Source organism: Cupressus sempervirens, chromosome 11 (assembly GCF_028749045.1).
Source record: "Cupressus sempervirens isolate cs-2001-9-10 chromosome 11, ASM2874904v1, whole genome shotgun sequence".
NCBI classification, from domain to species: Eukaryota; Viridiplantae; Streptophyta; class Pinopsida; order Cupressales; family Cupressaceae; genus Cupressus; species Cupressus sempervirens.
The window spans coordinates 560,780,781-560,794,826 of record NC_143128.1 but is presented as its reverse complement, the minus strand read 5'-3'; positions in this window follow the sequence as shown (position 1 = coordinate 560,794,826).

Below are 14,046 nucleotides of genomic sequence, written 5' to 3'. Positions count from 1 at the left end.
AAATTGTTGGGGACCTTTAAAGGCACTACGAAGTCATACTCCACACCAATACATGTACCAAATAAATCGTCAAAGCTACATGTCCAATCCTATTTCATCTCACATTTCATATGCTTCATCTACACTTGACAAGGGAAATCTATTGAAATTACAATAGGAAAAGTAAAATTTGGGGGGGGGTGGTCAATCAGTAGTTTAACCTTGGACCCATAAAAATTTCACCAACACATCCATCTCATGCATTCAATGAGTAAATTGAAATAAGATATACATCTAAATCATGAAAACATGTAAGCATTCATAGACATAACACCAGATTTGATTATCCATAAACCCTTCAAGTGAGAAGGTAAAACTGGGGTGCAGATGACACCCATAAATCTTCACTACTGTAGCAATAAAGTGTATCCAATCAAGGTTACAATGTTTTCACCATGAAACATGATCTACCCTATGAAAGGTCTGCCATGTTAAAAACTTACAACAACTATTAGGTTTCACCTTGTTAGAGGATTTCAACACCCTGTTAGAAGTGTGCCTTATTAGAGGACTTCAACTTACAACTAAGTAAGTACCCTATTAAAAGATTTCATACAACATGTTAAGACTAATCTGTTAAGAGATTTGACTGAAATCACCTATTAAAATGTCTTGACATAGATCTAGTGGTTAGCACTTGCTTGCCTAATAACAGATCATCTCTATACAATTCTTCTTGATCCTTATTGGTCATATGTCTTAATGTTGTATCCTTTTCTCTCTCCTCTGTTATGCTCTAAATAACTCTATAATTCACTCTCTCTTCATAACTTCTAAGTTACCTTGAATGCTCTATCTGCACATGCAAACTATCCTCTTCACACCTTCAATTCCTTATACACTCGATAGATAGTTTAGGGTTTTCATCCTCCTTAAGAAGGCTTTGGTGGCTTAGGGTTAGGTATGAATCTACAGCCAAGATTCATCAATTTTTCCACTTAATCCTTCCCTTTTTTTTGATTGGCTACATGTAACTGCACAGGGAATCCAATTAGATATTCATCCTTATCTCCAAAATATTGTAATTTACCTTTAAGTTAGCTCAGAAATGGTTTACATAGTTGTTTGTGCCATTACAAACAAATATGTCAAAACTGTGTCACTCAACATTTGAAGTCTCTGATACTCGACATGCACTAATCTTTATACTATGACTCGACATCCACTATTTACTTAGCTCCTAAATCACTTGGCATGGTCTATCTGCTCAACACTTGAGTGACTTAGCACATGAGTGGCTCGACATTCACTATAGCTCAGCATGGTCTAATATTTATATGTTGTTCTTGACATTTATTACTAGTTCAACATGAACTAAGTAAATAACTTAAGTGTGTTGAGACTCACTTGTCAAAACCAATTTGAGATCAACAATCTCCCCCTTTGACATGAGTGTCAAAAACACTTGAATATACATTATTGTCCTTAATTTCTCGAGCATAACATATCCATGAATCAGCTTACATAGAAAACTTCAAAATTTCAAAATTTTACAATAACTTGTATACCTCAAAATTTGATAACTCCCCCTAAGTTGATATGTCTATTCTGTAACCAAAATTTTGTGCTTGTTTTGAGTAAACGTGTCTCTGCCAATACACTTTGACTTCAATGCCCTATTTTACTGATACTCTTTCATCTAATATGATCTCCCTTAGCTGATATATGCCATTTTTCTCTTTCTCTACTTTATTTCTCCCCCAAAAATGTATATCTCCCCCTTTGTTCTTATTCTCCTCAAAAACATTTCTCCCCCTACTACGATGCTCCCCCTTTCTATTTCTCCCCCTTTTTGGCACTTATGTCAAATGGACTATGCACTTATTGTGTATTTTTCTAGAAAGGATTTATGGAGATCCAATATAATCTTGAGGATAGCATCCCAGTTATCACATGCAACATCCAATGACTTGAGTTGAATTGCAAGCTCGGTGGCAAGGTGGACTAGACCATATAAAGTAGAAAGATTGGGGTCTTTCTTCAAAAGAGTTTTAGCATAGCCTAGCTCCTTGTGCAATATTTCCATGTGTGGGGTGAAGGTTGCTCGTATGCTTGTCAGTTTGGCCCTTATGTTAGCTTCATTTGCTGTCAATATAGCTAACTAACTTTCTATGTGAGGTAGTGTCCTAAAATGCTTCTCACTCTAAGCTAGATTTGTTGGTAATCTTGCACCTCATGTAAAAATTTGGCTTTCTAGGCTCAGAATGTGACTCTTGGTCTCTTGGGTGAAGAGTGTTGGATTGCATAGTTTTGTGTACACTGAGAATATGTTCTCAAGTACCTTCTTCACATCCTCAACCTTAGTTGCCAATACAACTTGTGTTAGTGCTATCTCACTAGATATTTTCTCATTGACCTTGCTTTGAAACTTCTCTTCTAACCATTCTAATAATTTGGCATTTGTATAAAGGTCTTCATTATTGACCTTTTCCACTATATATGTCAGTTTTTTCTATTAGTGGCTTGGTCTCTTCAAGAGTTGGCAAACTAAATGCATCTAGAAAGATGTCTTTAATATCTTGAAGTGCTTGCTTTGGCCTATGTTCTCTCCTAAGAATTTCTTGATGCTTTTTCCTTTCTAAGGCATGTCATAATATACTTATTTGTTCTGGTGTCATAGTATCATAATCATACTTTGGTATAATAATTTCTTCATCAAGGCTTATATCTCCATAATGAATTACTTTTTCAACCTTTGATGAGCTTGGGCTTGGCACTAAGATCTGCAATGGAATAGCTTTTGTGCTCGGCTTCTAAGGAGTTTGTGTAGAAGAAGTGTCAAATGCTGGTAAAGCTATGAGTGCTTGAATGGCCACTTATTCCCTTCACCTTAGGTGTTTGATCACTCTCTTCAAGCTTGCCCTAGTTTATCACTATGACTTGACTAGCACCTTGTCCTTGACATGTTTCTTTCTAATCTATAGTGATGGCCTGCTTTGCTGAATTCTTCTCAACAATATCAATTTTGACAATTGTATCAACCTTGGTAGATGTAACTTTAGGCATTTGGACCAAAGGTTGTACATTGGTAACTGAAGGGATGATGGAAGGTGGTTCTTATGGATTCACCTTTTCCCTTGGAACATCAGTTATTGACTTTTGTAATTCATCTACACTTACTAAAATAGGATTGCCATAAAGTTTGGCCTGCAATGTAGATTGATCTAGTATTTTCTTCAAGTCTTCTATAGTAAGAGGATTGATGTTCCAAGCTGATAGATTAGAGACATCCTTGATAGTTATAGTTTTAGTAGTCTTGTTTGTGTCATGGGGAGGATTGGCACTCAAAAATTGTGTATCTTGCACACTCTATTCTTCTTTCTACTTAGGTTCATTTTTTGCCTTGTCATCTTCTTTCATTTCTATCTCTCCTCCAACTATGTTATCTTTGTCATCATCTTTAACCTATGAAGGTTCAGCTTCTCCTTTCTTAACTATGGTTAACCCATAAATGAGTTTCCATAATTGTTTTGATTTCTTTACAACATCCTCAATATTGTTTTGTAGAATGTTAAAGGCTCTGTATTTAGGTGTAAACCTAACTGCATATTTCTTTACAACCTTTGCAATTTGTGTCTTTGTTAGTTTAGGTATCACTTGGGCTAGTGTTGTCTCCCTAATTTGTCTTTCCACATTTAGATAGTGATGCCATTTTTTCTCAACTATGTCTAATAGAATTTTATGTACCAAGTTGGAAAATTCTAAGGGTGTTGTCTTGGATTTTGACATTATGGCATATAGAGCCTCTTCCACTTGGTTTTTCTCTTCTTTACCCAATTTATCAAAATCAACTTGACTAAAACTTGATAGATCTACATTATTGTTAATATTTTCACATAAATTCTCAAGATCTGAGAGAGGATTGTGACTTACCACCTTAAATTGGTTTTTGTCGTCTGACTCTATCTTCTCTTCATCAAAATCTAGTTGTGCCACATATTTCCTTCTCTTTTTTTTCTACTCCTAACCTCCTTGTTCTATTTGCTTTGTCTTTTCTTTGGCCTTTTGTGTTGTAGCATGTGTGTTGGCTCTTGTTGTAGGTGTAGTGGGCTTTGGTTGACTTGGTTTGGCAAATTTCTTTTTCCTTTCCATAGGTTGTGCCTTGGCCTTCCTCTTCTTTTTCTTGGTAGGAGTAGGGCTTTCCTTGGATTTTTCTTCATTGGAACCTTTAGTATCCTCCTCTTCTTAATCTTCTCCCATGCCTTATGTTAGTGCTAGAGGTTCTTGAGCTTGTGTTCCTTCTTCCTCTTCCTCCTTAGCATCCTCTCCAAATTTTGCTTTCAACTTCTTTATGAGATTTTCCTTCTTTTTGATTATAGAGGTAATCTTCAATTCCATGGTAAACTTTAATTTTACCACCTCATAGTTTCCAAAAAAAATTGCAGTCTTATCTACTTCTTCTATTAGTAGAGTTGTTATAGCTATTGAAGCTTCATCTACATTTACCTCATACCCTAAGGGTCTCAAAGATCTTACCCTTGGTGTGCCAGCTTGCACAAATGTATAATCAGCATCCACAAGAAAACATACATCATTATAATGTTTATCAACCAATGATACTAATATCCTTAGTCTTTACTTCATTGACTTTTCCAAATCTTCAAAGTAACTAGTCATTAAGGATTCAAAATTCTCTCCTAGTTGCTCAATGTATTCACCAATCTATACTACAACTAACCTGTTGATCTTCCATCGAATAGTACCAAATGAGGGGAATGTATTTTGTACATAAAATAATATACAAATCAATATCAAACCAGTTTTGCATTGTGTACACTTGGTTTTCCTGATTGCTCCAAGATTCATCATCAGTTGTTGCAATTCTAGTTCTACTAGATTGATAGAACTTGTGTGATATAACCCTTACAAAAAAGTTAATAAGAGGATCAGTGATTGTGTCTATAGTCATACCTCTTTTATTCCAGACAGCTCCAGTATTCTTTTCAATCACTTCCTTGGAATCACTTCTTAGTGTCTTAGTCTGATCTAGGGTTGGGTAGCTAGTAACCCTATGAATTATCCTCTTTATAATTTTGATAGGTCTACCCTCCAGTCATAAGGAAACATCATGAATTTGGCTCAACACTATTTGTATCCACTCTACCTTAAATACATTTGGAAAATCTAGGGCTCGTGTTAAACCCTTTTTCTCAACAATTTTGAATTCTTCCTTCAAAACACCATTTTCACATAACTTTTTGTATGCACCTCTAATTTCCATGTCACCAATGCTTCCTATCTTGCAGTTATAAAATTTTCTCACATCTTGTACCATTATTACATTTGGTGGGATCATAAACAATGCACTAGAAGGGTCCTATTTATATGTGATGTCAAGAATGGCTTTAAAAATGGGTTGTTTAATTTAATTACTCACTAAATGAATGTTTAAAAATTCCTTCCCTTCAACATTTCTTGAAATCGATGCCATTGTGTGAAATTAGGGTTTTCAAAAATTAAATTGCAAAGCTTGGCTCTTGATAAATACCTTAGGAAATCTGATGAACTGGCATGAGCTTACTGCTAGAATCTTTTGCAAATGCTTTGAATAGATTTCTAGATCACCTTCTACTCTACTTTCTCTTGCTCAAATTTTAAATGATGAAGAATGAGCTAAAAATTATCAAATGCCCTTTAAAGCCCTTACATTTAATGCTAAGTTCTTACACAGCTATAAGCTCAACATCAACCAATTTCAAGCTCACTCAGTATCCATTGACATTTCCTCCACTCGGCAACCACTATGAGTATGGAATCAACTAGCTAGAATTCTAGCTTGGCATCTTCTAGCATTCCACTCGACACATAGGAAACTTTTCATGCTCGGCAACAACATGAAAAAATTAAAGATTTATCTTGAATTTCTCACAATATCTTGCATCTTTATTCATGATAATGTAGCATTTTTAGTACTATCTCCCTTTTTGGAACTGATGTATGATATAGCCTTTAAATATCAATCCCACATACCTCTTAATTGTTTAGTTTGATGAGGTGTGATGACCTGACCCATTCGGTGAAGTTCCCTTCTCCATTTGATGTGTTACAATCAACTTTCTTTTTCCATGTCTTATTCATCTCATCTCTGATGTGTTCAAAATCTACCTTGCTTTTGCCTTTATTAAATTCACAACTTGGTGCCTTTGACCTAGTTGGACAATATTTACTGATGTGACCAATCTTCAAACAACTGAAACATGTAGTTTGACTTAACCACCTTTTGCAATTACCACTAAAGTCTATCCTAATATAATTCTTAGGAACATGTCCATATTCTTGACAATAATGATAGCTATATCTTGTTTTATAATCCTAGTTATAAGAGTTACCATTGTTCCTTACCTTTGTTTGCTTTTTTGGTGACCACATGGGTTTGGATCTGCATTCAAAAGCTCTATGTTCATACTTCTGATAGTTGTAGCAATATCCTTCAAATATTTTTGTGTACATGGCCTTGGTTTTGCATTCATGTGCCTAATGACCTTGCTTGTTGCACTTATGACAATGAATCATGTTCTTAGGCTTGACATTTTAATTTGTAATCTTGCTCCTACACACATTACTAGTATGTCCTTTTTTACCACAATTATAACAAGTAGGTTTGGAATTCTTATCTTTGGTGTTCCTTTCTTCTGCACTTTTGGATGACTCTCCTTCTTCAATGCTTGTATATCCTAGTCCAGATGTATCATTCTTGGATTTAGGGGATCTCAATAATTGCTCAAATTATATGATGGCTTCATGGCTTGTTGAAACTTTCAGCAAATTCCTTTTCTCTCTTTAGGTCACTTTGCAATTGTTCATTCTGTAACTTAAATGTAGTTGTCTCAATTTCCTTGACATTTAACTCATAGTTGGCATTCATTATTTGACTTAGAGTATCCAATTGCATGTTGGAAATCTTGGTTAGCTCTAGCTCTATTGACTTCTCTTCTAGTCTATTGGCTAGAATTCTTTTGTCTTCTTCAATCATGGCTTTATCTTCCAAGGCTTTCTTCTTTTGCTCAACCACTTCACATAGTAGTATTGCTTGTGATTCTTGCTCTAACTTGAGATTCTTGAATTCCTCAGCTTGGACTCTATTATTTTCCATTAGATTTGCAACTTCTACATCAAATTCGTTGGAGTTTCCATCTGCAAATAGCTTAGTAGTGTCTATCTCTCTGTATTGTGTGTCATTCTCCACAATAGCAATTTCTTTCCTTCTCTTCAAGGATTTCTTTAGTTCCTCTCTTACTTCATTCAGTTGATGTAGTATGAGATGTATTTCAATTTCTTGGTTCTCAATGGTCTTTCCCAACCTGTAGACTTCCATTTCAAGATCTTTCCTCAAAGCTGCAAAGCTTCTCTTTTAGAGAACAAAGCTTTGATACCAATTGTTGGAATTACAATAGGAAAGGTAAAATTGTGAGGGGGGGTGGGGGGGGGGGGTAAATCAGTAGTTTAACCTTAGACCCATAAAAATTTCACCACACATTAATCTCATGCATTCAATGAGTAAACTAAAATAACATATAAAATGTATACATCTAAATCATGAAAACATGTAATCATTCACACACATAACACCATATATGATTACCCAAAAACCCTCCAAGTGAGAAGGTAAAACTAGGGTGGGGATGACACCCAAAAATCTTCACTACTATACCAATAAAGTGTATCCAATGAAGGTTACAATGTTTTTACCATGAAACATGATCTACCCTATAAAAGGTCTACTCTATTAAAGGCTTACAAAGACTATTAGGTCTCACCTTGTTAGAGGATTTCAACACCCTATTAGAAGTGTGCCTTGTTAGAGGACTTCAACTTACAACTAAGTCAACACCCTGTTAAAGGATTTCATATAGCTTGTTAAGATTACTTTGTTAAGAGATTAGACTAAAATCACCTGTTAAAATGTTTCAACATAGATCATGCGGTTGACACTTTCTTGCCTGATAATAGATCACCTCTATAAAATGTCTTCTTGACCCTTATTGATTAGATGTCTTAATATTGTATCCTTTTCTCTATCCTCTATTTTGCTCTAACTGATTCTACAATTCAATCTCTCTTCATAACTTCTAAGTCACCTTGAATGCTTTGTCTGTGCATGCAAACTATCCTCTTCACTCCTTCAATTCCTTATACACTCGATAAATACTTTAGGGTTTTTTTTTCCTCATTAAGAAGACTTTGGTGGCTTAGGGTTAGGTATAAATCTATGACTAAGATTCATCCATTTTATCGCTTAATCCTTCCCTTTTTCTGATTGGATGTATGTAACTGCATAGGGAATCCAATTAGAGATTCATCCTTATCTCCAAAATATCATAAGTTACTTTTAGTTGGTTCAAAAATGGTTTACATAGTTATTTGTGCTATTCCAAACAAATATGTCAAAACTATGTCACTTGACATCTGAAGTCTTTGATACTTGGCATGCACTAATCTCTATCTCAGCATCCACTATTTAATTAGCTCTTGAATCATTTAGCATGGTCTATCTACTTAGCACTTGAGTGACTCAGCACATGAGTGGCTCGACACTCACTATAGCTCGACATATATATATATATATATATATATATATATATATATATATATATATATATATATATATATATATATATATATATATATATATATATATTGTTCTCTACATGTATTACTAGTTTGGCATGCACTAAGTAAATAGCTTAAGTGTGTTGACACTCACTTGTCAAAACCAGTTTGAGATCAACAAAATCCTCCTCATTATCCTTTATCTAGGTATGATTCACTCCATAACCCACATAATTCCTCAAACATAAACACAATTTTCCAAGTAACTTAGGAACTTAGAGGTTACGTCCTTAGTCTACCCAATGAGGCTCAAAAGAAAACATCCACCTTTTAAAATATATGTCCTCTTCCCCCATGTTTCTAAGATTATAATCATCATATCCAATCTAACCCAAATCCTCCATGCAATTCTCTACACTTTGAGATTAATATCCAAAACCATCATCCCAATCCCCTACCTAATCCTCAACCTCCACATAATACTTATCCTCCAAAATCCATATCATCCCCACTTTGTAACAAGTATGAATTTATCCTAGAATCATTGGTACACAGGTTTTCTAAACCAAAAGCTAAAAATAAAGTAATCCAATCACCTAAAGTCATACACCCACTACCATGTCAAGACCTTGTTCCAAAGTAGGCTACCATGGATTCCTCTTCTCCTCTAGCTACAAGAATTCCTCCATCTCATAATTCCCTTATCCCTCAAGATCTATTTATCCCTCCAAGTCCATCTCATGATCTCCTTCCTAATAAAAACCAAGACATTCACTCTACTACATCCATTATTCATCCCCTTCCATCTCAAGAGTTAACATCCATTGATCCTCCACTTCATTAATATGTTATTTTCACTCCATCCACTAATCCTCTTATAGGTCAAGATCATATTTCTCCATATCATGATATCATTCCCTCTACTCCATTATATGATCCTATTCCAGCTCGTGTTCCTTCTATTCCACCACATAATCCTCTTATAAGTCAAGATCAAAGTACCCCCACATTTTTATTTCATGACCCCAATCCATATCATGATCCTATTATCCCTCATAATTCCCCTCATGATCTTGATCCTTGAAAAGATCCCATAAAACTAATCCAATCCATTCATGAATACCATATACATGGTCTCGCGTCTTGTATTGAAATTAATAAGTATCCTATTGAACAATGAATGTCTCAAGATGTTGGTACACCTTCCACTCCTAAATCCAATATTCCTCCATCCAAACCTAAATGTTCCCCATCATCCATATTGGGCCCTTATATCCATAATTCCCTTCCTTCCTCATTTCAATCCATTTTGGGTCCTTATGTTTCAAAGACAAACCCTTCATCCCTTCCATCCATTTTGGGTCTATACATATATCCATCCACCATATCCATGTTTTCCACCTCATCCCTTCATGTTCCTAATAAAGATCAAAAAAAGCACACATCCTTGAATTTCTTCCAATGTTCACCATCCATAAGGCATCCATGTCATTTATCCTCATGCACCTATACCATCACCAATGGAATCAAATTGGATGAAAAAGTTAAAGTGAATAAAGCCAAAAATCCAAAAAAATACAAGGATCAACATGTCCCCTCTAAAAGACATGTTCAACAAAAGAAAAATATGATCCAAATAAAGGAAAAATACAAAAGACACAAAGGATCAAAATAAAAATTCAAAATTCATGTGGATTCCCAGGCTACTTGATGAAGTAATGACTCTCAAAGAAAAAATAAAAATGGCATCTAATCTTGCTATTATAAAATCTTCCTTTATCCATAAAACCTCCAAGATTCCATCTTATAACTCCATTTTGGGTCCTTATGTACCCAAATCCACTATCCTAAATCCATCATCCACTTTGGATCCTTATATCCTAAAATTCAAAATTTCTCCTTGATATTCTTTGAAATTCCCTTATTTCCATCACCCTTCAATTTGTGTGACAACAGTGATCTTCACACCTCCCTCATCCACTCATTCACAAATCTTCAAGCGTAACATCCATCAACTGCATTTCATTCCCTAACATTCCACCCCATTAGTCCAAACCTTTTCAGATATATTTGTGCTTTATCCCCAAATCCATTTCATCCTTCTTTTCACCATCCTACCAACATCTATGATAAAATAGTATATATCTCTTGAAAAGAAAAAATATCAAGTGATACCATCCATGTAACTAGATGCTTGATTGCTCTCTTCATTTACTTATCATTTATCCATTGTATTCCAAGTACACTTATCCATCTATTCACTTGTTCTCTTCCAATTACACTCTATACTTGGGGGCAAGCTTCATACATCCTTTGACACATTACATATCTTCCATATTGCATATCTGCTTCCACTAATACCATCTATATACGTATTCCTTTTCCATCTTTCATCTTGACTATACTATCATATTCCTTCCATCCATCCATATGCACCTACCATATTCATTATTAGTTATCCACCCATTATCCTACATATTTTCATCTACTTTCACATGATTTATCTTGAAATCCTATACATAGCTTGCATCCCATAGTCCTTGTCATTTTCATTTCATCCATCATCTATCCATAATCCTACATAATTCCATTCTTATTTCCTATGTCCTAATTATCCCATGGATTTCATCTATTTCACATTCCACATTTTATACATATCCTTCATATCATTGTCCCTATCATATTCATTCCCTTCCACTTTCATATTTTTTCTTGTTACCAAAACTAGAGGCATAAAAATAAATAAATAAAATCCATGCATGCTTTGAACAATACACAAGCATTCATTTCCTCTATGTATCCTTATGCCATATTTCCTTCCATTTTCCTACCCTTAGTGTGGGGAATTTCAAATCCTTTGCAAAATGGTCCTTGCCCTCCATCTCCCTATTCCCCATAATTTTTTCTTCCATATCCTTTTGCCATTCCTTCCATTCATCTATCTTTCATCCATCATATCTCCTCGCTTCCTATCCATTTACCATGTCTTGGTTCTCCCTTGTCATTAGTCCCAATCCATTATATCTCCATCCTTTCATATCAAATTCCATCCAGGTCTTCCAATCAATTCAATAAAATCCATTTATTCCCTAATTCAATCAATTTTCCCTTCTTCTAATTCCTTTCACATTAAATCACTTTATCTTCTACTCTAATCAATTTCCATCATATCAAACCATTCTTCCAATCTCAATGAATTTCATTCTTCCAATTGTACTTCAATTAAATATATCCACCAAAACCATCTCCACATAATTTTTAAAAATAATAATATTAGAAAAAAAAAATTCCCATCAAGTGCAATCAATACTAATCCAATCAATCTAATCTTCAAATCTTGCACATTAATCCTTAGTTTCCAAAATTAGTTGATAATCCATTAACCATATTTAAACATAATCATGGGATGTTTCCTTCTCAGTCCTTGGATTTTGGTTATTCTTATTATTGAATTTTCCATCCTTAATAAATCATCATAAATCAATCCATTAATTATTTTTTAGCTTGATTAGGGATAAAATTTTGGTTTATTGTGCATGATTTCTTGTTACTTGTATGCATTAGCATTTTTTGCAGCTATCATGGTCTTTCCATCCTATTGTTCCAAAGCATCATGGTTTTACATATCATGGTATCATGAGAAATATGGATTTACTAAACCATTTTTCTCATTATTTGACACATTGCCATCTTAGTTCCTCATTGGTGCAAAAGTGCCTAGGTAGGGCTACATGGTGACCTAGTGTTCTTAGTCAAATTTTGGCTTGTAGTGGCCTTAGCCAAGCCAGTAGTGTAATAAAGGTTCTAGTGAGTCCTAGAGGGTGATTTAGTAATTATGAGGTCTAATTAGGTCCTTGGAAGCATTCAATGTTATGGCTTTGTCCAATGTTGCTAGGTCTTGTGTAATTTTTGTCATCATTGTTAAAGGTTATATTCGTTCATCTAGAGGGTGAAATTGGACAAAGAAGAGGTGGAATGATGATTTTGTTTCCTAAGGGTCATTTTCAAGAATTTGGTAGAGTTTAATGAGGCTTTGATTAAGTTAAGTATAGTTATGCAAAAAAATTATCAAGTTGCATGACAACTTTGCAAAAATTGCAAAACTTGTCATGACAACTTTTGCTGCAAAAAGTGCAACTTCGAGCATTGGGTGGAATAACCACCTCAAAGTGGTTAGAACATATTTTTTGGTCCCATAGAAGGCATACCTTGACCTATAAAAAAGGTTGGATGGCATTTTGATGAAAGTTTGGTTAATGAATAAGCATTTTTTTGTGTTGTTTTACCACAATCATAACCTTTTTGCTTCATTAGGACACTTAATGGATTGAAATCCATGTGGTAACTTGTGTATAATTTAGTAGATGTATTTAATTAATTTTTTGTGTGATTATATAGGTTTTTGATTCCATTTCATTGCACTTTTGTAAATATTTTGGTTCTTGCCCCGTTGTTGGTCTAAACTAGACAATTTTGGAAGATGGAGTCACAACTCACCTTTCCAATTTGGCATCTATACAATATATTAGAATGTGTGAGATGAATATTTGTAATATATTCATAAAATATCTTGGGCTCTAGAAAGAAAGTTTGGCCTTTTTGCAGTGATTCCTTCGGCAAGCCAAGTGAGCATGGTTAGTAATCACAACATTTAAAACAATAGTTGATGGGGCTAGATGTATTGATTGCTTCAATCCAAGTGGATTGAGAGAAGAAAATGAAGGTGGAAAATTCATATTCCTAAGGAGAAGGTTTGATGACATGTTTTAATAGGTATTTGAGAAAACCCTTGTGAGTTTTGTCAGCATATTGGTGAAACCCTTAATTTTAGGCTTAAAAATAACATCCCATTATACAGACATGTTGAGAAAGTGAGACTAGATGAATCTCAAAGTTTTTCCAAAAGGGTATTAGGATATGGAGTTTTTTTGCTAGTTTGATAAACCTTTTTCTAAATTGTGTGCCAAAAGGTGAGTTTGTAGGCCTAATTCCTTGTAGCCTTATTAGGCTTAGTTTGGAGCAACTTCTTTAAATTGATAGAGATTTCTATGAATTTTTGGTTGATGAACATTATAATGGTCCCAATGCCCAATAAATAAGCCTATCTTACCATTGTGGGGTATTTTTGATCGTGTGTGGTCATTTGGTGTGGGTGATCCAATAATGCACCTAAAGAGCATTGATTGGTAGAGTTGATTTCATCATTAGTGTGGGCAAGTTGAAGAGTAGGAGGATTGGGAATCTGATCCTCTTTAGATAGGGTTAGTGGAAGAACCCTCATAGGCTAGATAAGTGGCCTATAAAAGACCCTAAGGGAAGGTAGGGTTAGAGAACAAGACGTGTGCTTACATCAGAGTGATATCAGAGCCCCAAAAGATTTGGGATTCTGGATAGATGTTTCAAACTACAGAAGAATCAATAGGTGAAACAATAATGGTGAATAATTAATAGTTAACC